Here is a 24,194-nt window from a genome sequence, read left to right on the forward strand (position 1 = left end):
AGACTCCTGGATGCATAAGCAACCGGTTGCAGTTTCCCGAAATCATTAGCTTGTTGCAATACACACCCGATGCCATATGATGACGCATCACATGCTAGTACCAAACGCTTACATGGATCATACAACACAAGCAATTTGTTTGAGCATAACAATTTTCTCGCTTTTACAGAGGCATTTTCTTGGCTTTTGCCCCAAACCCATTCGTCCCCTTTCCATAGTAAGACATGCAATGGTTCTAACAATGTGCTGAGACCCGGCAAGAAGTTACCAAAGTAGTTCAGGAGTCCCAGAAACGACCGCAGCTCCGTCACGTTCTGTGGCCTCGGTGCGTTCTCGATTGCCTCCGTCTTCGCGTTGGTGGGCCTGATGCCGTCTGTCGCAATCCTCCTTCCCTGGAACTCCACTTCAAACACCAGGAAAATGCACTTCTAGCATTTTAACCTGAGCCCCATGCGGTTGAGTCAACTAAGAACCTCCTCCAGGTTCTGCAGATGCTTGGCTGTGTTCCGAACTGTGACCAAGATGTCGTCCTGGAAGACCACGGTGTGCGGGACCGACTTCAGTAAGCTTTCCATGTTTCTCTGGAATATCGCCACCGCTGATCGAATTCCAAACGGGCATCGGTTATAAACAAAAAGACCTTTGTACACGTTGATGCAGGTGAGGGTCTTCGATGATTCCTCCAGTTCCTGCATCATGTAGGCTGAAGTCAGATCCAGCTTCGTGAACATCTTTCCTCCCGCCAGCATTGCAAAGAGGTCGTCGGCCTTTGGTAGTGGGTATTGGTCCTGCAGGGAGAGAAGATTGATAGTTACTTTGTAATCGCCACAGATTCGGACGGTGCCGTCTCCCTTGAGGACAGGAACGATCGGGCTGGCCCACTCGTTGAACTCAATCGGGGAAATGATGCCCTCTCTTTGCAGCCGGTCTAGCTCAATCTCTATCCTTTCTCTCATTATATACAGTACTGCTCTCGCCTTGTGAGGGATGGGTCGTGCCTCCAGAATTAGGTGGATCTGCACTTTTGCTCCTTGGAATTTCCCAATGCCTGGTTCAAACAGCGAAGGGAACTTGTTTAAGACCTGGGCACATGAAGTGTTGTCAGCAGGCAACAGCACACGGACGTCATCCAAGTTCCAGCGTATCTTTCCCAGCCAGCTCCTGCCGAGCAGCGTGGGACCATCGCCCGGTACCACCCAGAGTGGTAGCTTGTGCACCGCTCCATTGTAGGTGACCTTTACGGTAGCACTGCCGATTACAGGAATCAGTTCTTTTGTGTAAGTTCTTAGTTTTGTATGAATTGGAGTTAAGACTGGCCTTGAGGCCTTGTTGCACCACAGTCTTTCGAAAGTCTTTTTGCCCATGATGGACTGGCTCACACCCGTGTCCAGTTACAATAACACTGGGGGTCCATTTAGTTCAACATTCAGCATTATTGGGGGACAATTTGTGGTGAATATGTGCACCCCATGTACCTCTGCCACCTCGATCTGAGGCTCTGGTCCATCGTGATCCTCCATGGATCTGTCCTCCTCTGCAACATGGTGGTTTGCAGGTTTTACAGGATTAGCAGCTCGCCTGCACATACATTGGCGGTGTCCCATTGTTCTACAGCCCTTGCAAACATACCCTTTGAATCGGCATGAATGGAAACGATGATCACCCCTGCAACGCCAACAAGGTGTTAATGGCCTTGCATTCATCACCCTTGATGGTGGACTCAGACATCTGTGGACGTGCAGCTGCAGGTATGTGTGACCTGCCCTGTACATTATGTTTCATAAACAACATCACTTTGTTCACAGTACTTGTAACAGCTCTTGTGTGCTGAGAAATTTGCTTAGTATTGTCACTGGTGGCAATGAACGCCTGGGTTATCGCTATGGCCTTACTCAAGGTTGCGGTCTCTACAGTAAAAATTTGCGATGTATGGTTTCATGGCCAATGCCAAGTACGAAAAAATCTCTGAGCATGTGTTCCAAATGTCCTTCAAATTTGCAATGTCCTGCAAGGCGTCTTAACTCGGCGACATAACTCGCCACTTCCTGGCCTTCAGATCTTTTGTAGGTGTAGAACCGGTACCTCGCCATCAGAACGCTTTCCTTCGAGTTCAAATGCTCTTGGACCAGTGTGCACAAATCATCATATGATTTCTCCGAGGGTTTCGCTGGAGTAAGCAGGTTCTTCATGGGGCCATACGTTGGTGCCCCACAGACGGTGAGGAGGATCACTCCACGTTTGGCAGTGCTCTCTTCCCCATCTAGCTCATTGGCCACGAAGTATTGGTCGAGTCGCTCCACAAAAGTTTCCCAATCATCTCCCTCTGAGAATTTCTCCAGGATGCCCACTGTTCTCTGCATCTTTGTGTTCGCTATCTGTATTTCATCGCCAGTTGTTGTGTATAGAGAGAGAGTCAGACTGAACACTGTGAGCTCAAGATAAAGTGTGACCTTAATCTTTTATTGCAAGTCTCAGAGTGTCTCTAACCTGTGAGGCCTCCTTAAATACCTGTGCTCCCAAGGGATTATGGGATCCGTTGGGACTCCAGGGGATGAGCCCTCAGGTGGCTGTACAGAGTAAATAAAAGTTTACATATATAACAGCTCCTGTGTCCACTTCCATGAAGACTGGAATGCCATTTATCTTGATTTCCATCTTCACTAGAGGACAATCGATTGTGCAGGTATACACTCCGTACACTTCTTCTTGGAGCTGAGCTGCCTCTCTGGCCAAATCATCACACTCCCCGCTGGATTCAAAGTCACCTACCGACTCCTCTGCTAGACGGTGAGTCATATCTCTTTTACACATACGCTGGAGGTGGCCCTTCATGTTACAGGCTTTGCATACGTACTCAGCAAACCGACACTGGTGAGCCCTATGGTTTCCTCCGCAATGCCAGCATGGTGCTACTCGGCGGACTCTGAGTTCTGGAACCCTGAGGTCTGTGTTCTCTGCCCTGGGCAGAGCCATGTTCTACAGTCTTACCTCTGAAAGGCACCATTCTGTGTACAGTACTTGCCGGGTTTGAGTCCACAGGATGAATAATTTGCTTGGTGCTGCAGGTCGAAGTCATGAACGCCTGACTGATGCTGATGGCCTTCTGCAGGTTGACTGTGGGTGTCGGCAGATAATAGCTTGTGAAGGAGGCCTTCGTGGCCAATTCCCATAACGAAGGTGTCTCGCAATGCTTCGTTGAGGTGCGTGCCAAAATCACACGGTGCCGCAAGTCTCCTAAGGTCGGCAGCATATTTTGCAATCTCCTGGCCCTCAGGTCTGCGGTGAGTGTAGAATCTATGCCTGGCCGTGAGGATGCTCTCCTTTGGTTTAAGTTGGTCACGAATTAGTTCAGTCAGCTCATCGTATGTCTTATCCTTGGCCTTCGTGGGTGCCAACAAGTCCCTGACGAGGCGGTAGACCTCGGGCCCACAACTGGTCAGCAGTATAGCCTTCTACTCCTCCACCAATGTGTCCGTCTCCCCTGCCAGGTCGTTTGCCACGAAATATAGCTCGAGCCTTTCAGTGAAGGCGTCCCAATCATCACCCTCTGCGAAGTCTTTTAGTATGCCAAAGGTAGCCATAATCGCGTGAATGTCCATATTCTCATCGCCAGTTATTATGTCTGTAATGTACTTATGAATGACTCCACGAGGCAATGTGTTGTACTCAAACTGTAGTGACCTTGGTCCTTTATTCGTAACTCCAGAGTGAGGCAGCCGCAAGGTGGCTCCCCTTTTATACAGCCCCTGCCACCAGGGCAGGAAACCAGTTGCACCCTCTAGTGGTGCCAGTATATTATATACACAGTGTAAACCTTATTGATAGTACATCAGGTAAACAAGTCTCCATCTTATGCAGCTATACAGTGACTACACAGAGAGTATCTCTATAGTCTGCATATATAACACAGACCATCAATGTTTTAATAAAGGAGGGTAGAAACGCGTCAGATCAAGCTGCTCAGAATGACGTGTGTGTCATGTACGGAGCTTGGTTGTTAAATGAAGGACACAGTAATTTAGAGGATTTAAAACAAGGCCATGTACTGTCGTGGGTCAGTAATAAGCATTTAAAAGCTTTAAGTGTCTATAACAACCTCCTGAATTCGTACCAGCTACGGTCAGCCTCCGAAGATTATCCAGTCCCGGTCAACTGTGGTCAGAGTAAACAATCCATAATGGGGATAGTGCTTCAAATACCAGTGATGGATCAGTCACAACGACCCGTACTGGTGGAAAACATTGGGGTGATTTGGAACGGGGTACAGGTGAAGCATCATAAAACCCCGCAGTATGTGGTAAAATTGGGAGACTCAATAGCCGGTGCTAGTCTGGTGGGATGTCAGAGAGGAGGTACACATGTGATATTGTGCCCCTATCATCTGAATCCTTTCGACCGGCCGGTATGTGGGTTCAAGTTCCGGGATGGGTAGTCTATAAGTTGTATCATGGAAGTGACAGCTCACAACCCCCCATGTCCTGCCTCAGGTTGTGTACAAGGGGAACAGGACATACTGTGTCACCACCAGCGAAAGTCGGTATAGAGTACACCGTGAGACTTGGTGCCCAGTGACAGATTCTACCTTTTGCTTCAAACCCCAGGTAGAGACACAAGGAAGGATAATTCCTATCTCAGACCACAAACATATCAGTATTATAGTCAACGGTACTCTACCGAACCTCCAGTAATACATATCGCGATTTGGATACGATATCCCGCCGTTACCCGAACATTTGACCAAGTTATTAAAAGGACATCGAGCTATCCCACAAACACTATCACACATTACACCAAATGAATGAGAAAGTAAGGGAGGAAATCAAGGAAATGATGGCCCCTCCCCAATGGGATTTGGGGTTCAATATTAAGATTCTCCCCTGGGTTCGAATCGTGTCACACGCACTAGTCATTGTACAGTTGGTGATAGTGTTGTACCTATTTATCTTATCCTGTAAGTTAAAACAAAAGACGAAGGAAAGGGATATTGAAGGGTTGCTAAGATGAACCAAGGCCAAAGATGTTTGTATATAAAACTGAAGTCCGATCAAGGCCGAACTTTTTTGTTGTAAAAAAGTATTGGTTTGTCGGGAAAAAGTACCATTTTTGTTGTAAAAAAAAATGTAAATCTGGAGTTTTTGACTGTGACTGCAATACACCCGAAAAGGGCTCATGGAAAAAGAAGAAACCCACGAGTAATGTCTCTGGTTTTATATTTACCAGAGATTAAATGAGGGAGTGTAAGGCTACAAATCTTCAGAAAAGCTCAGAAGGAGACCATGAACTAAAAATTGATTAATACAAACTTTCGGAATTTAATACAAGCTTTTGGAATTAACTGGACAATGGGAGCAAAAGGGCGGCAGCCTGAGGGCAGGTGGTGACTCACCCCAATTAAGGACATTCTGTGGTCAGGGACCAGACTGACTTTAGGCATAACAACAATGGAGGTGTTACATTTTCGTAAGTTAACTGATGAGACCCTGAACTTGATTGGCCAGGGGGGAAACACGCTCGCTGGTGACACCAAGTCTGCCAGAAGACCGGACAACAAAGGAATCACCCCAGGTGCACATTTTTGGGGAACGAGGTGTTAAGATGGGGAGTCATTTTGAGCCTCGCAAACTCCATGTGTAAACTGGGAACAGTAGAGTCCATTATTGCAGTCAATCAACCAGGATCACCACGAAACAACGTATTGATGCAAACACATTATCAGAAACCACAGTGGCGGGAGATCAGTCATAACATGGATATAAATATGCGAGCTAGAAGCAGCTCAGAAGACAGACAGAGAAGACGGACGTAGAAGAAGGGTACAGATACACCCACCACCAGTCATCCATCATCGTTCGGTGGGGAAACGGAAGCTGGTACCGAAGCGAGGTACAGAACATATACGGGAGGAACAGCATGGCAGAGAATGGCCAGAAGAATAACCAACCGGTCATGGAACTAATGACTGCGAACTTACAATAGCTACAATCAGGAAGGGTGATTGTATGTCTTCAGTCAATTTCTCTCAGAAGTCTAGTTCTGTAGCTTTAGTTAGTTTTTCTGCAAAATATAATTGACGCTGGGTTAAGCCTAAATTTTGTGCCACATGTTGTCCTTTTCCCCTATAAGTCCCGAGGTCAAAGAATCAAAAGAGAGTGTAAAACAAACACACCCTACACAAGGAGAAAATACGGCAGGTCACCAAAAACTGAGATGAGGAGGAATTTCTTCTCTCAGAGGGTTGTAAATCTGTGGAATTTGCTGTCTCACAGAGCTGTGGAAGCTGGGTCATTGAATAAATTTAAGACAGAGATAGACAGTTTCTTAACCGATAAGGGAATAAAGGGTTATGGGAAGCGGGCAGGGAAGTGGACCTGAGTCCATGATCGGACCAGCCATGAACGTATTAAATGGCGGAGCAGGCTCGAGGGGCTGTATGGCCCACTCCTGCTCCTATATCTTATGTTCTTATGGTTAAATATGTAGGTTTTAAGGAGTGTCTAAAACAAATGGAGAGTTCTTACATCGAAACATAAAAACAAAGAAAATAGGTGCAGGAGTAGGCCATTCGGCCCTTCGAGCCTGCACCACCATTCGATAAGATTATGGCTGATCATTCCCTCAGTATCCCTTTCCTGCTTTCTCTCCATACCCCTTTGATCCCCTTAGCCATAAGGGCCACATCTAACTTCCTCTTGAATATATGCAATGAACTGGCATCAACAACTCTCTGCGGCAGGGAATTCCACAGGTTAACAACTCTCTGAGTCAAGAAATTTCTCCTCATCTCAGTCCTAAATGGCCTACCCCTTATCCTAAGACTGTGTCCCCTGGTTCTGGACTTCCCCAACATCAGGAATAATCTACCCGCATCTAACCTGTCCCGTCCCGTCAGAATCTTGTATGTTTCTATGAGATCCCCTCTCATCCTTCTTAACTCCAATGTATAAAGGCCCAGTTGATCCAGTCTCTCCTCATATGTCAGTCCAGCCATCCCTGGAATCAGTCTGGTGAACCTTCGCTGCACTCCCTCTATAGCAAGAACGTCCTTCCTCAGATTAGGAGACCAAAACTGAACATAATATTCCAGGTGAGGCTTCACCAAGACCATGTACAACTGCAGTAAGACCTCCCTGCTCCTATATTCAAATCCCCTAGCTATGAAGGCCAACATACCATTTGCCTTCTTCACCGCCTGCTGCACCTGTATGCCAACTTTCAATGACTGATGAACCATATAACCCAGGTCTCGTTGCACCTCCCTTTTTCCTAATCTGCCACCATTCAGATAATATTCGGTCTTCGCGTTTTTGCCCCCAAAGTGGATAACCTCACATTTATCCACATTATACTGCATCTGCCATGCATTTGCCCACTCACCTAACCTATCTAACTCACTCTGCAGCCTCTTAGTGTCCCCCTCACAGCTCACACCGCCACCCGTTCTTGTACTGGACACGGGTCTGTGCATGATTTTTTTTGTTACAGAATTATTCACAAAGATTCATGAACAGAACTAGCTTTGACCAATCCCCTTGACATTTTTAAGGAAGGGCTGTCCCAAGATGATGTGAAAACCATGGTGTACCTTGACCTCCAGGAAAGCCCTGAAGTTCTACATGAGCTTCTGCTTAGTTATATTCCCTGTTCTATTCTCCTTATTACTTTTATTTTTAGATATGATGTTCAAATGCTTGTTAGAAACAGCTCAAACTTCATTCCCATTGTTTGTGATGCCACATGAGCTCACTGTTCCCAAAAAGCTGCCTTTTAATATCATTGACCGTTTACCTATGTCATGTCATCTTACTCCATCCACCACATAATACATGGTTAAAATAAAGGCTATTTGTTAAAGGGGAAGGAAAGTCTTGGATAGTACTTATTTTAAGACATACCGACAGCACCTTTATGGGGAAGTACTTAGTTCAATCATACCCGTTCCACCTTTATGAAGCAAGAAAATGTGTAACGAGAAAAATTTGACCGTTCTAACAGAATAAAGAATTTTGCAGAGCAGAAGTGTTTTTTTATATTACAATAACCATACTCAATATCTTATTATCATTATAATTTTTTAATAAGTTGTGCATAAAATGCCACTTTATAATAGAAATTAGGGGAAAGGTGATGCATCATGTCTAAGTCAACCTGAAGAGCCTTTTTAAAATTGGCCAATTCCCAAAAGCATATAAAAACAGAAAATGCTGGAAATACTCAGCAGATCAGGCAGTACCTGTGGAGAGAGAGACAGAGTTAAAGTTTCAGGTTGATGATCTTCCGAGAAATTTATTACTGGTTGAAATCTCTGCAGCACCAACATGATTTCTGGGGTCAGCAAACTCTGTGTCAACCTTCAGGCAGGCCTAAACTTATGGCTCCCATTGTTATCAATGGAGCTGTGCTGGGATGTTTATGGTTACTTAGCAAAGAAAACTAACAGCCGAGTCTCTAGTGGTAATTCTTCAACTTCTTAAAAAGTCAATATTTTTTCTCAAATACTCTTCTCCAATATAAAATGGGGATGAATTCCCCCAGAGTTTCCTTCTCATTCAAAGAAGAAGAATATTTTATTTAAACCTTCCTCGGAACTATAAAATTCCTCTTGGCAATTTTCTGTAATTTATTTGCGATACCGATTGAGGTTGCAGGATATGACCGTACTTTACTACTTGACCGACAGGCGTGTCATGGTTTGGGATATTTTATCTGCTTATTCACAGAAAGGATTTGGAAATGTTGCCCGAGAGTTTGCGCCCAGATACGCCCACAAACAAATTACGGGGCTTAAAAGATGTTGGGGTAAGTGAGTTAGACGTGTAACTACAATAAGCCCACGTCTGCTCAATCTCTTGCGTCTGTCCATCAAATCTTCCATTCAAACGAATCGCCAGTCACAGCCATGCCCTAGACACACTCATGCAAGTATCTTCGAATTGCGCTTGTTTCAGGGTTGAGGTGGGGCTGGGGTTCAAACATTGCGACTATTTTCAGGCGAAGCAGAAAATCACTTTTCTGGTCTTATTTGCAATTTTTTGTGTTTTTATCCTTGGAGACCTGCTCCATATCTCTGGTCTTAATGCATTTTTATGGCTTAAGTGGAAGTCATGTTAAAAATGTAAAAGCCTTCCTGCTTGCATGTCCTTGAACATGCGGTGCCTAACCTGCATGAATTATGGTTAAATGAGTTGAAATTTAAATTTTAAGACTCAAAGAAGAAATACACTGGTTCTATCAAAATCTAGCAACAAAGAGAGGGAGAAAAACAGGTAGACATAATGACAGGAAGCAGAGAAGCGGACAGTTTATATATCCAGGAACAAAACACAAAACACCAAATTCAACGTTTAAACTTTACAAACTAGTGTTATACATAGATGTTATTGGGCCCACGCCCCCCCCATCTCTCACTACTAACAGGCACCATCAATCTTTCAGTGAACCAAAATCCAAATTCTATCCCCCAGTTCTGGCAAACCTCAGACTTTCCTGCCACAGAGGTACCAAAACAAAGAATACCTTCCATTGTTGTCAAACACCAGTAGCCCCACCTTAGAGTTGCTAAACTCCATTTAGTATAATGGAATTTGACTTATTCAGTCACTGTAAATCATTGATCCTGATGTTATTCCCTATGTGGCATAAACACCTATTAAAACAAAAAGCCTATACATTACTGTAAACAAAGCCACAAGACATCTGCATATGTATAATATATATATATAATTATCAGGACAGGGGCAGCAATGTCATTTCAGGGTTCTGAAAAGTTAGGAAGCTACCCTGCTTTCAGAGTTTCGGACTTAATTTGTATAGCTTTCACATGAACTTAAAATTATTTCCAAGTGCTGTTTAAATGATGTAACCGTTTATAGTTACAATTTCACTAAACATGGGATCGCGGTGACAATTTCTATTTTTTGCGCTGTTACCCAATAATACCAGGTGACTGGGATTGCTGTTAATTGGCAATCACTTATCAACCAAACAGCAGCAAACACACGCTGTCTGAAAATAGAAACAAACTGGTTGGGCAATGATTTTGTTTTGACTTGAACTCCTTTGAGACATGACATTTCTACTTCCATGCTTTCTCAAGAGAGAACCGGTGTGGGGAATTAACTTATTTTCCCATTTACTATTTAATGTAAACCATCTTATCAACTAACCTGTCTCCTGGACCATTGAGTAATAATGCCTGTATTGACTTACACTGCAGATTATTGTTTGGATATTCCAGAATTCTGAAACCTATATTGAGAGAGATAAAGAGTTCTGTACTGTGAAGGAGTGTTGCAGTTAGGTGGAGGTTCAGCATGGTTTCCTAGTAAAACGTGAGCAAAGAAGGAAATGGGGAAGGCACCAGTTATTTGCCCCATTTCCTTGAAGGTCCCACAATAAGAGGTATAACAAAGGATGGTGACCCTCTTTGGTGCTGGAGGATACAACATAAGAATTAGGAACAGGAGTAGGCCATCTAGCCCCTCGAGCCTGCTCCGCCATTCAACAAGATCATGGCTGATCTGGCCGTGGACTCAGCTCCACTTACCCGCCCACTCCCCGTAACCCTTAATTCCCTTATTGGTTCAAAATCTATCAATCTGTGACTTGAATACATTCAATGAGCCAGCCTCAACTGCTTCCTTGGGCAGAGAATTCCACAGATTCACAACCCTCTGGGAGAAGAAATTCCTTCTCAACTCGGTTTTAAATTGGCTCCCCCGTATTTTGAGGCTGTGCCCCCTAGTTCTAGTCTCCCCGACCAGTGGAAACAACCTCTCTGCCTCTATCTTGTCTATCCCTTTCATTATTTTAAATGTTTCTATAAGATCACCTCTCATCCTTCTGAACTCCAACAAGTAAAGACCCAGTCTACTCAATCTATCATCATAAGGTAACCCCCTCATTTCTGGAATCAGCCTAGTGAATCGTCTCTGTATCCCCTCCAAAGCCAGTATATCCTTCCTTAAGTAAGGTGATCAAAACTGCACGCAGTACTCCAGGTGCGGCCTTACCAATACCCTATACAGTTGCAGCAGGACCTCCCTGCTTTTGTACTCCATCCCTCTGGCAATGAAGGCCAACATTCCATTCGCCTTCCTGATTACCTGCTGCACCTACAAACTAACTTTTTGGGATTCATGCACAAGGGCCCCCAGGTCCCTCTGCACCGCAGCATGTTGTAATTTCTCCCCATTCAAATAATATTCCCTTTTACTGTTTTTTGTCCCAAGGTGGATGACCTCACACTTTCCGACATTGTATTCCATCTGCCAAACCTTCGCCCATTCGCTTAAACTATCTAAATCTTTTTGCAGCCTCTCTGTGTCCTCTACACAACTCACTTTCCCACTAATCTTAGTGTCATCTGCAAATTTTGTTACACTACACTCTGTCCCCTCTTCCAGGTCATCTATGTATATTGTAAACAGTTGTGGTCCCAGTAATGATCCCTGTGGCACACCACTAACCACCGATTTCCAACCCGAAAAGAAACCATTTATCCCAACTCTCTGCTTTCTGTTCGCCAGCCAATTCTCTATCCATGCTAATACATTTCCTCTGACTCCGCGTACCTCTATCTTCTGCAGTAACCTTTTGTGTGGCACCTTATCGAATGCCTTTTGGAAATCTAAATACACCACATCCATCGGTACACCTCTATCCACCATGCTCGTTATATCCTCAAAGAATTCCAGTCAGTTAGTTAAACATGATTTCCCCTTCATGAATCCATACTGCGTCTGCTTGATTGCACTATTCCTATCTAGATGTCCCGCTATTTCTTCCTTAATGATAGTTTCAAGCATTTTCCCACTACAGATGTTAAACTAACCGGCCTATAGTTACCTGCCTTTTGTCTGCCCCCTTTTTTAAACAGAGGCGTTACATTAGCTGCTTTCCAATCCGCTGGTACCTCCCCAGAGTCCAGAGAATTTTGGTAGATTATAACGAATGCATCTGCTATAACTCCCGCCATCTCTTTTAATATCCTGGGATGCACTTCATCAGGACCAGGGGACTTGTCTACCTTGAGTCCCATTAGCCTGTCCAGCACTACCCCCCTAGTGATAGTGATTGTCTCAAGGTCCTCCCTTCCCACATTCCCGTGACCAGCAATTTTTGGCATGTTTTTTGTGTCTTCCACTGTGAAGACCGAAGCAAAATAATTGTTTAAGGTCTCAGCCATTTCCACATTTCCCATTATTAAATCCCCCTTCTCATCTTCTAAGGGACCAACATTTACTTTAGTCATTCTTTTCCGTTTTATATATCTGTAAAAGCTTTTACAATCTGTTTTTATGTTTTGCGCAAGTTTACCTTCGAAATCTATCTTTCCTTTCTTTATTGCTTTTTTAGTCATTCTTTGCTGTTGTTTAACATTTTCCCAATCCTCTCGTTTCCCACTAACCTTGGCCACCTTATACGCATTGGTCTTTGATTTGATACTCTCCTTTATTTCCTTGGTTATCCACGGCTGGTTATCCCTTCTCTTACCGCCCTTCTTTTTCACTGGAATATATTTTTGTTGTGCACTATGAAAGAGCTCCTTAAAAGTCCTCCACTCTTCCTCAATTGTGTCACCGTTTAGTCTGTGTTTCCAGTCTACTTTAGCCAACTCTGCCCTCATCCCACTGTAGTCCCCTTTGTTTAAGCATAGTATGCTCATTTCTGACACAACTTCCTCACCCTCAATCTGTATTACAAATTCAACCATATTGTGATCACTCATTCCGAGAGGATCTTTTACGAGGAGATCATTTATTTTTCCTGTCTCATTACACAGGACCAGATCTAAGATAGCTTGCTCCCTTGTAGGTTCTGTTACATATTGTTCTAAAAAACAATCCCGTATGCATTCTATGAATTCCTCCTCCAGGCTACCCCATGCGATTTGAGTTGACCAATCGATATGTAGGTTAAAATCCCCCATGACTACTGCCGTTCCTTTTTCACATACCTCCATTATTCCCTTGATTATTGCCCGCCCCACCGTGAAGTTATTATTTGGGGGTCTATAAACTACGCCCACCAGTGACTTTTTCCCCTTACTATCTCTAATCTCCACCCACAATGATTCAACATTTTGTTCATTAGAGCCAATATCATCTCTCACAACTGCCCTGATATTATCCTTTATTAACAGAGCTACCCCACCTCCTTTCCCTTCTTGTCTATCTTTCCGAATCGTCAGATACCCCTGTATGTTTAATTCCCAGTCTTGGCCATCCTGCAACCATGTTTCTGTAATGGCCACCAAATCATACCCATTTGTAATGATTTGTGCCATCAACTCATTTACTTTATTTCGAATGCTGCGTGCATTTAGGTAGAGTGTTTTCATCCTAATTTTTAAACCATGATTTTTAGTTTTGACCCCTCCTGCAGCCTCTTTATATTCAGTGGCCCTTTTTGTTTTTTGCCTTGGGGTTCTCTGCCCTCCACTTTTACTCATCTCATTTGGGAAGATTGGGAAGCTTTTAAAAGTCAGCAAAGAACGACTAAAAAAATGATTAAGAAAGGGAAGATAGACTATGAAAGTAAAGGAACATGAAATAGAAAAACAGATAGCAAGAGTTTCTATAGGTATATAAAAAGGAAAAGAGTGGCTAAAGTAAATGTTGATCCCTTAGAGGACGAGACCGGGGAATTAGTAATGGGGAACATGGAGATGGCAGAAACTCTGAACAAATATTTTGTATCAGTCTTTACGGTAGAGGACACTAAAAATATCCCAACGGTGGATAGTCAAGGGACTATAGGGGGGGAGGAACTTAACACAATCACAATCACTAAGGAGGTGGTACTCAGTAAGATAATGGAACTAAAGGCAGATAAATCCCCTGGACCTGATGGCTTGCATCCTAGGGTCTTAAGAGAAGTAGCGGCAGGGATTGTGGATTCATTGATTGTAATCTACCAAAATTCCCTGGATTCTGGGGAGGTCCCAGCAGATTGGAAAATTGCAAATGTAAGGCCCCTATTTAAAAAAGGAGACAGACAAAAAGCAGGAAACTATAGACCAGTTAGCCTAACAGCTGTGGTTGGGAAAATGTTGGGGTCCATTATTAAAGAAGGACATTTGGAAAAACATAATTCGGTCAGGCAGAGTCAGCATGGATTTATGAAGGGGAAGTCATGTTTGACAAATTTGTTGGAGTTCTTTGAGGATGTAACGAACAGGGTGGATAAAGGGGAACCAGTTGATGTGGTGTATTTGGACTTCCAGAAGGCATTTGACCAGGTGCAACATAAAAGGTTACTGCACAAGATAAAAGTTAACGGGGTTGGGGTAATATATTAGCATGGATAGAGGATTGGCTAACTAACAGAGAACAGAGAGTCGGGATAAGTAGTTCATTCTCTGGTTGACAACCAGTAACTAGTGGGGTGCCGCAGGGATCAGTGCTGGGACTCCAACTATTTACAATCTATATTAACAACTTGGAAGAAGGGACCGAGTGTAATGTAGCCAATTTTTCAGATGATAGATACAAAGATGGGAGGAAAAGAAATGTGTGAGGAGGACACAAAAAATATGCAAAAGGACATAGACAGGCTAAATAAGAGGGCAAAAATTTGACAGATAGAGTTTAATATTTGAAAGTGTGAGGTCATGCACTTTGGCAGAAAATTCAAAGAGCAAGTTATTATATAAATGGAGAAAGATTGCAAAGTGCTGCAGTACAGTGGGACCTGGGGGTACTTGTGCATGAAACACAAAAGAATAGTATGCAGGTACAGCAAGTAATCAGCAAGGCCAATGGAATCTTGGCCTTTATTGCAAAGGGGATGGAGAATAAAAGCAGGGAAGTCTTGCTACAGTTGTACAGGGTATTGGTGAGACCACACCTGGAATACTGCATGCAGTTTTGGTTTCCATATTTACGAAAGGATATACTTGCTTTGGAGGCAGTTCAGAGAAGGTTCACTCGGTTGATTCCGGAGATGAGGGGGTTGACTTATGAGGAAAGGTTGAGGAGGTTGGGCCTCTACTCATTGGAATTTAGAAGAATGAGAGGTGATCTTATCGAAATGTTTAAGATTATGAGGGGGCTTGGCAAGGTAGATGCAGAAAGGATGTTTCCACTGATAGGGGAGATTAAAACTAGAGGGCATGATCTTAGAATAAGGGGCCGCCCATTTAAAACTGACATGAGGAGGAATTTCTTCTCTCAGAGGGTTGTAAATCTGTGGAATTCGCTGCCTCAGAGAGCTGTGGAAGCTGGGTCATTGAATAAAGTTAAGACAGAGATAGACATCAGTCATTGAAGGTTGGCATGCAAGTGCAGCAGGCGGTTAAGAAAGCAAATGGCATGTTGGCCTTCATAGCGAGGGGATTTGAGTACAGGGGCAGTGAGATGTTGCTACAGTTGTGCAGGGCATTGGTGAGGCCACACCTGGAGTATTGTGTACAGTTTTGGTCTCCTAACTTGAGGAAGGACATTCTTGCTATTGAGGGAGTGCAGCGAAGGTTCACCAGACTGATTCCCGGGATGGCAGGTGATCTTATCGAAATGTTTAAGATTATGAGGGGGCTTGGCAAGGTAGATGCAGAAAGGATGTTTCCACTGATAGGGGAGATTAAAACTAGAGGGCATGATCTTAGAATAAGGGGCCGCCCATTTAAAACTGACATGAGGAGGAATTTCTTCTCTCAGAGGGTTGTAAATCTGTGGAATTCGCTGCCTCAGAGAGCTGTGGAAGCTGGGTCAACTGGGCTTGTATTCACTGGAGTTCAGAAGAATGAGAGGGGACCTCGTAGAAACGTTTAAAATTCTGACGGGGTTAGACAGGTTAGATGCAGGAAGAATGTTCCCAATGTTGGGGAAGTCCAGAACCAGGGGACACAGTCTAAGGATAAGAGGTAAGCCATTTAGGACTGAGATGAAGAGAAACTTCTTCACCCAGAGAGTGGTAAACCTGTGGAATTCTCTACCACAGAAAGTAGTTGAGGCCAATTCACTAAATATATTCAAAAAGGAGTTAGATTAAGTCCTTACTACTTGGGGGATCAAGGGGTATGGCGAGAAAGCAGGAATGGGGTACTGAAGTTTCATGTTCAGCCATGAACTCATTGAATGGCGGTGCAGGCTAGAAGGGTCGAATGGCCTACTCCTGCACCTATTTTCTATGTTCTATGTTTCTATGTTAACCGATAAGGGATTAAGGAGTTATGGGGAGTGGGTAGGGAAGTGGAGTTGAGTCCATGATCAGATCGGCCATGAATGTATTAAATGGCGGAGCAGGCGCAAGGGGCCTTATGGTCTACTCCTGGTCCTATTTCTTATGTTCTTATTATTCACCTGTTAAAACAGAAGTCCAACCTGCGTGGGTGGAGGTAGTATCTCGAATAAATAGTCTCCCAAGTTTGTTGTACTTGGGAACAAAAGAAGTTGTTAGCTGGTATCAGAAGTGCCAATGTAAGTATACCTACCTTTGTATATTTGCCTTCTCTATTAGAAACTTGGGTGCAACTTGTAGTGCAGCAATAATTGGGAAGAACACCGGAAAATGTGGCTTCAGCCAAAAGGCAGAAATATAGATGGAAATAAAAGTGCAACATGTTCAATGCAGGAGTAAACAAATGCTCACTGGCCAAAAAAAACCAGACTTCAACAGTAACTGAAACAACAACAACCTTGCTTCAAGAAGCACTGCAAATCAGACCAGGGACATTTCCCAGTCATGCACATGTTTTTATGGGCAGGGTACATGCTGTGGGTAAATAACAGTGTGTCGATATTTGATGTCCCAAGATAAGAAAAGACTAATTGATATCTTGTTACTGACTGCTCCATTTTTGATCGGGGTGGAGGAGCGGTGAGAGATCGGGGCCCAAGAGAGGCGAGGGTTCAGGGCCCAGAAGAGGCGAGGGCCTAGGGGCAGCACGGGCCAGCTCACACTGCAATCTATGGATAGTAGGAGCATGTGTGCGCATGAGGTCCGTGCAGCAGAGCTTGGTCTCTGTCATGTATCTTACATTATTATATATAACTGTATCCTAACATGCTATACATGACTGTAATAAGATATGACCTGTAACCACCAGGGGTGCTCTTGCAAGAGACAGGTATATAGAAACATAGAAACATAGAAAATAGGTGTAGGAGTAGGCCATTCGGACAGTAGGCTATAAGGACAGGTCTCCGGCAAGTGCAGCATTCCAGAGCTGTGAAATAAAGGTGCAGGTCCAGAGTGACCTTGACTTCACTACATGCCTCGTGTGAATCTGTACTGAGGGGACAGGACTTTACAGTCTCCAGTCGTCTAGATTAACCCTTGGCACTGGATCAAGACCTAGCTCTGTCAAGCCCGTGTGGTGGCTGGTGTGCAATGGTCACCACATGTTAATAGAATCCACGCACAGGCATCTTCCAACCTTCAACATGTAGTTCAGGACCTGGAATATCAGGTTCCCTCATTGAAACATCTGTGAACTCATCCCTTTTTGGAGTGGAAGCGTGTCATCCTCGATACGAGGGACTGCCCAATACGAAAGCCCCGGCTAAAGTCATGAAACCACGTGGGACTTAAGTTACAGAAATTTCTGACTTAAATGAGGTTTGCACATTTCTGCTGTGCAGACTTCTTGCTCAGCCTATTAATCCATCTTGTATACGGCAAATCAGGCCATGAGGGTCGGTGACCCAATGTTCTGACCTGTGCCCACCACCAGTGAAATGCAGTGGAAGCTCTGTGTCACTAGCAGAGCGTTAAATATTTAACCTTTATACGTCAATTGTGGAGGCTACCAGCACGTTTAATTTGGAGTCTATAAGCCATGCACACAGGCTGCTGGTTTTATTTAGTGCCACTATTTCTTTTTACTTCCATATCGAGCCCTGAGATTTGTCATCCATTACAACATGCATTCGTTTATCTGTCTTCTATTTAACAATATTCTCACGTGTTCAGGCCTCAGGATACAATGTGAAGGGTAACAGAGTTTTTCTCTATTTTACTTTCATCCTTTCAGCGATGTGTAGGTGGTATGACATCATGGCCCCGCTGTGAATGTGCTGTTCAATTTGTGTGATTGTCAACAATTCCCAGCAAAGAACTTGTTCACACTATGTGGTCCCGAGCAGAACGGCAGACAAGCTGCTGAAGGACGCAAAAATAATTTTTTTTACAATGGTGCTGAATCTTTGGTGCTGGACATACAGAGGTGATGGATTATGTGACCATTTCATGCCAAGGTCCCAGGCTATCTGTGCATGGGGGTGGTAGAATCTCCAGCAGCTATTAACCCTGAATGAGGCAACTTTAGGAACGTTCTTGCTGCCAAGACTAAAGTATGCATACTAATTTATTACTTTTTGTCAGTGCACATTGACAAAAGATTAACTCATAATCCTTACATGTTGTCTGCGCTAATGTGCAATGATACTGTGCTGCGTGGTCTGTTTAGCATACCTTGTAGGGCTTGTGAACAATCAAAACTGCTGGTAATGAATAAGACTTGGCAAATGAAGAAATGGCATGGAAACTCAAAAATGGTGTTTCTAAAATGAAACTTTCACTTCCATGGCTGGAAGTTTGTTCAGTGCTGATAAAAAAAGTTCATTTTGTTTTATATATATATATATTATAGAGTAGGTCCAGTATTAATATTGCATTGTTTTGAAAGTTGTTTCTTATTCAACAACTTATATTTATATAGTGCCTTTAACGTAATAAAAGTCCCATTATTCATACTTTTCTTCAATACAGTGAGTATTCTAATCAATCCTGGAGATGAAAGTTCACTGCTACTCTATCGATAGTAGTCTGCAGTGATGATATCACTGGCACAGCAAGGCCAATGGCAGCCTTTGCCCTCCCATTCCACAAAAAAAAAATGAATGCTCTCACCACACTTAGATATTATGGGCTAGATTTTACACTTTTGTGCAGATTGCCCAAAAATGGGCGTTATTTCCAGTGTGGGCGGTAAAAATGGGTTTTCAGATTGCCGGCTTGTCGCCCATTCTCAAAGCCCCTAGTCTCCATTTTTGAAATTGGCCGTTACCGCGAGCGATATGAAATGGGCGTTAACATGAAATCTCTCTGACCTTCTGCTGTAAAGTGTCGCTGTCCTTAGCAATGGCATGGCAACGCTTGTTTCCCACAATTCAGGAGGTCAGGGGTCATCATTACATGTGCAGAAGAGGAGACAGAGAGAGAGGGAGCAGAGAGGGACTGAAGGCGTGTGTGCGTGTGGTGTGGGCTTGTTTGGCTGTTGTGGGAGGCACGAGGGAGAGTCACCAGCAGCAAAAAGCCTACTAAGCACCAAGAACATAGTTGGCACTGAGTTTTTGTCCAACAAATAATATATAACATGGAAGGGATGGAGGAGATCCTGGAGCCGTTAGCCAGGAACACTGGTGGCAGAGGGCTCCCAGTGGCCCCGGAGCCTGGCACTGCACCCCAAGGTGCCACACCCCCATTGCCAACCACATGAGAGCCAGGAGGAAGATCTTGCTTCTGGCTGGGTGCACGTTCCCACCTCGGGACTGTCCTCTCCTGTATCCGTCCAAACAGCGGTTCTGCTGCCATACCCCCCACTCCCACCCAATGAAGCATTGCCTGAGGAGCTCCTCGGCCAGGCGGCTTGGAGTCAGGAGGGGACGGGGAAGGGGTAGAGGTGGGGAGGAGAAGGGCGGGGGGAAGGGTTGGTTTTTACAGATATACTTATGATTTCAGACAAATGGTCGGTTCAAATGTTTTTTTATTTAACATAAACTTATTGCGCATTAGCTCAGATAGCTGCACTGTTACACGCTGGTGATTCCTTAACATCAAAGGGTATAATTACACATAACTTCATCAACTTAAACTTTAACTGTCACCAAGGTGATGCCCACCATTGATGAATGACCTGCACACCCAGCAGTGTGTCAGCCTTATAAATACCGAGTAGAGCGCTTGCTTTGGGAGTCTTGTGTCAAGTAGTCTGCGAACAATGTGGCCCGTCCAGCGGAGCTGGTTGAGTGTGGTCAGTATTTCGATGCTGGGGATGTTGGCCTGGTCGAGGACGCTAACATTGGTACGTGTGTCCTCCCAGGGGAGTTGCAGGATCTTGCGGAGACATCGTTGGTGGTATTTCTCTATCAATTTGAGGTGTCTACTGTATATGGTCCATGTCTCTGAGCCATACAGGAGGGAGGGTATCACTACAGCCCTGTAGAAAATGAGTTTGGTGGCAGATTTGAGGGCCTGATCTTCAAACACTCTTTTTCTCAGGTGGCCGAAGGCTGCACTGGAGGTGGTGTTGAATCTCGTCATCGATGTCTGCCCTTGTTGATAGGAGGCTCCCGAGGTATGGAAAGTGGTCCACATTGTCCAGGGCCGCGCCATGGATCTTGATGACTGGAGGGGCAGTGCTGTGTGGCGGGGTCAGGTTGGTGGAGGACCTTTGTCTTAAGGATGTTTAGTGTAAGGCCCATGCTTTTGTACGCCTCAGTGAAGATGTTGACTCTGACTTGGAGTTCAGTCTCTGAATGTGCGCAGACGCAAGTGTCGTCCGTGTACTGTAGTTCGACGACAGAGTCTTGGATCTGGCCTGGAGGCGATGAAGGTTGAACAGCTTCCCACTGGTTCTGTAGTTTTAGTTCCACTCCAGCGGGGAGCTTGTTGACTGTGAGGTGGAGCATGGCAGTGAGGAAGATTGAGAAGAGGGTTGGAGCCATGACACAGCCCTGTTTGACCCCGGTCCGGACGTGGATTAGGTCTGTGATGGATCCGTTGGAAGGAACACGGCCTGCATGTCATCGTGGAGCAGGCGGAGGATGGTGATGAACTTTTGGGGGCAGCCGAAACAGAGGAGGACGCTCCATAGACCCTCGCAGTTGACAGTGTCAAAGGCCTTTGTAAGGTCAAAGAAGGCCATGTATAAGGGCTGGTGCTGCTCCCTGCATTTTTCTTGCAGCTGTCGTGCTGTAAAAATCATGTCAATTGTACCCCGTAGAGGACAAAATCCACACTGTGACTCCAGGAGGAGCTCCATGGCCACAGGTTGAGAAGGATTCTAGCGATGACTTTCCCAGTGGCTGATAACACGAAATTCCTCTGTAGTTGCCGCTGTCGGACTTGTCCCCTTTTTTAAAGATTGTCACAATTACTGCACCTCTGAGATCTTCCGGCATGCTCTCCTCCCTCCAGATGAGAGAGATGAGGTCATGCATTCCTGCCAATAGTGCCTCTCTGCCATACTTTAGTGCCTCAGCAGGGATTCCATCCGCTCCTGTTGCCTCGTTGTTCTTAAGCTGGCGGATGGCCTTTTCTACCTCGTGCAGGGCTGGGATTTTGCTGAGATGGTGGCGGATAGCATGCTGGGGGATGGAATCGAGGACACTCGAGTCAAGGGCAGAGTCTTGGTTAAGGAGATCTTCGAAGTACTCCTTCCAGCGGGACCTGACTGCCTCGGTGTCCTTGATGAGTGTTTCCCCCGTTCTTGGCCAGCAGTGGGGTGGGGCCTCACGTGTTTGGCCCGTAGCTGGCCTTGACTGTGATGAAGAATCCTCGCACATCATGACTGTCGACCAGCTGCTGTATCTCCTGTGCTTTCTCCACCCACCATCTATTCTTTAGGTCACGGGTTTTTTGTTGGACCTCAGCCTTAAACCGTCTGTAATGCTGTTTTGCTGCTCCCGAGTTGGGTTGTTGCTTTAGGTTCAGAAATGCCCTGAGCTTGGGCTTTATTAGCTCTTGGATCTCCTGGTCATTCTCATCAAACCAGTCCTGGTGTTTCCTGGTTGAGTAACCGATCATCTCTTCGCAGGCACTGGTTATGGAGACCTAGAGGGCAGACCAAGCACTGTGGGCATTCTGCGTCTCGGAGTCATCAAGGGTTGTCAGGTTAGCAGTGAGGCGCTGGCTGTATAGGGCTCTCTTAGCTGATGAGGACTGCAACACATTACAGGAGGGCATTTATAAACTTGCAGAATGGGCAAATAATTGGCAAATGAAGTTCAACACAGATAAATGTGAGGTAGTACATTTTGGTAGGAAGAATAGGGAGGTCACTTATTACTTGGAAGGTGGGGTAGAGGAACAAAGAGATCTCGGAGTACAAAGACATCAATCACTAAAAGTATCGACACAGGTTAGCAAGGCCATAAAAAGCAAACCAAGCACTAGGGTTTATTTCTAGAGGGATAGAATTGAAAAGTGGGGAAGTTATGCTAAACCTGTACCGAACCTTGGTTAGACCACACTTACAGCACTGAGTGCAGTTCTGGTCGCCATATTATAAAAAGGATACAGAGGCACTGGAGAGGGTGCAGAGAAGATTTACAAGGATGATACCAGAAATGCGAGGGTATGCACATTAGGAAAGGATGTACAGGCTGGGTCTCTTTTCTCTTGAAAAAAGAAGGCTAATGGGTGACCTGATAGAGGTCTTTAAAATTATGAAAGGTTTTGATCGATTGGATACAGAGAGAATGTTTCCACTTGTGGGGAAGAGCATAACTAGAGGCCATCTATATAAGATGATCACCAAGATATCCAATTGGGAATTTAGAAGAAACTTCTTTACTCAAAAAGTGGTGAGAATGTGGAACTCGCTACCACGGGGAGTGGTTGAAGCGAATAGTATCGATGCATTTAAGGGGAGGCCAGACAAGCATATGAGGGAGAAGGGAATAGAGGTCACACAGACGTGAGGAAAGACGGGAGGAGGATTGAGTGGAGCATAAGCATGGCCTGGTTGGGCTGAATGGCCTGTTTCTCTGCCGTAGATCTTATGTAAACCACTGCACTACCCGGCCTCTATATACTTCCTAATGTTTATTTCTGGGTTTCTTACCCTGTCCCAAGGGGACAGATGAGCATCTGACTTCTTCTTCTGCTAACACAGCCTTGATTTAGCTAGCACTGAGGCACATGATGGTGATCTGATATAACTCTCCCTGATTGGGTGCTGGCAGGAATTCAATCGAAAAGGGCATTCAAACTGTGCCCATCATTCTCTGGTGGTGCTCCAACATGCTGTGCCATGGTGCTCCCTTTGCTATGTTTAACAGTAGCCAAAATGTCTCCCCAAAACACCAGACCAAATGTTAATCGTACTGCTGCAAATAGGATTTAAGCCTGGTAATAACACAAACAGACAGTGGCTCTGTAATTTCCCCATTCTAAACTCAGAGATTTACAGCACTAATGGATACCATTCAGCCCATGGTGTCGATGTTAGCTCTTTGCTAGTGCAATCCACTCCCCACTCCCCATATCCCTGTATTTTCCTCTGCTTCAAATACCTATTCAATTTTATTTTAAAAGATGCATTGGTCTCTGCCTCAACCATGCTCCAACACCTCTGAGTAAAAAAAGTTCTCCTAACTTCTCTTCCTTCTTAGTCAGCATTTTAAACTGATGATCCCTCTTGTCAGCCAGCAGAAATAGTCTTTTCTTATTGACTCTATCACAAACTATTTATAAGTTTATAAACCTCTATTGAATCTCCTCAGACTTCTCCCATTTAATACCAGGTGTACAAGAGGAACACAGGATTGTCTCATCCACGGTTCAGCTGTGTCCTTTTCAGCTAATAATAACCAAAACTGTGAATTCCATCATGTCTATCACCTGCTCCTGCAGTGGCGTTTTCAAAGAGACGCTGAGAATTGGAAAGAGATATGATTATCCCGATCAAAGGCAACTCCTTAAGTAACTCGCATCAATTTTTCTGCTCCCACTGTTGTTACAAAAGATTGCAAAGGAAAAACATATAACAGCTGGGTTTATCTCTGCTCAAAGTTGCTGTTTCTGTGGCAAAAACTAGACTTTTTAAAATTGTAAATATGAAAACACAGCATAAAACAGCAATACACTAGAAATTGGAACGGTCAATGTAAAACCAGCAAAGGAATAAATTGGACATACAGATGTAATATTTGAGATACAACACCTAACAGTGAATAGTAGAGCAAACCTCATGGTCTACAGGGCTGTAGTAATATCCACCCTCCTGCATGGCTCAGAGACATGGACTATATACAGTCAACACCTCAAGTCGCTGGAGAAATACCACCAACGATGTCTCCGCAAGATCCTACAAATCCCCTGGGAGGACAGATGCACCAACATTAGCGTCCTTGACCAGGCTAACATCCCCAGCATTGAAGCACTGACCACACTCGATCAGCTCCGCTGGGCAGGCCACATAGTTTGCATGCCAGACACGAGACTCCCAAAGCAATTGCTCGACTTGG

The sequence above is a fragment of the Pristiophorus japonicus genome, chromosome 3, assembly GCF_044704955.1.
Source record: "Pristiophorus japonicus isolate sPriJap1 chromosome 3, sPriJap1.hap1, whole genome shotgun sequence".
Lineage (NCBI taxonomy): Eukaryota > Metazoa > Chordata > Chondrichthyes > Pristiophoridae > Pristiophorus > Pristiophorus japonicus.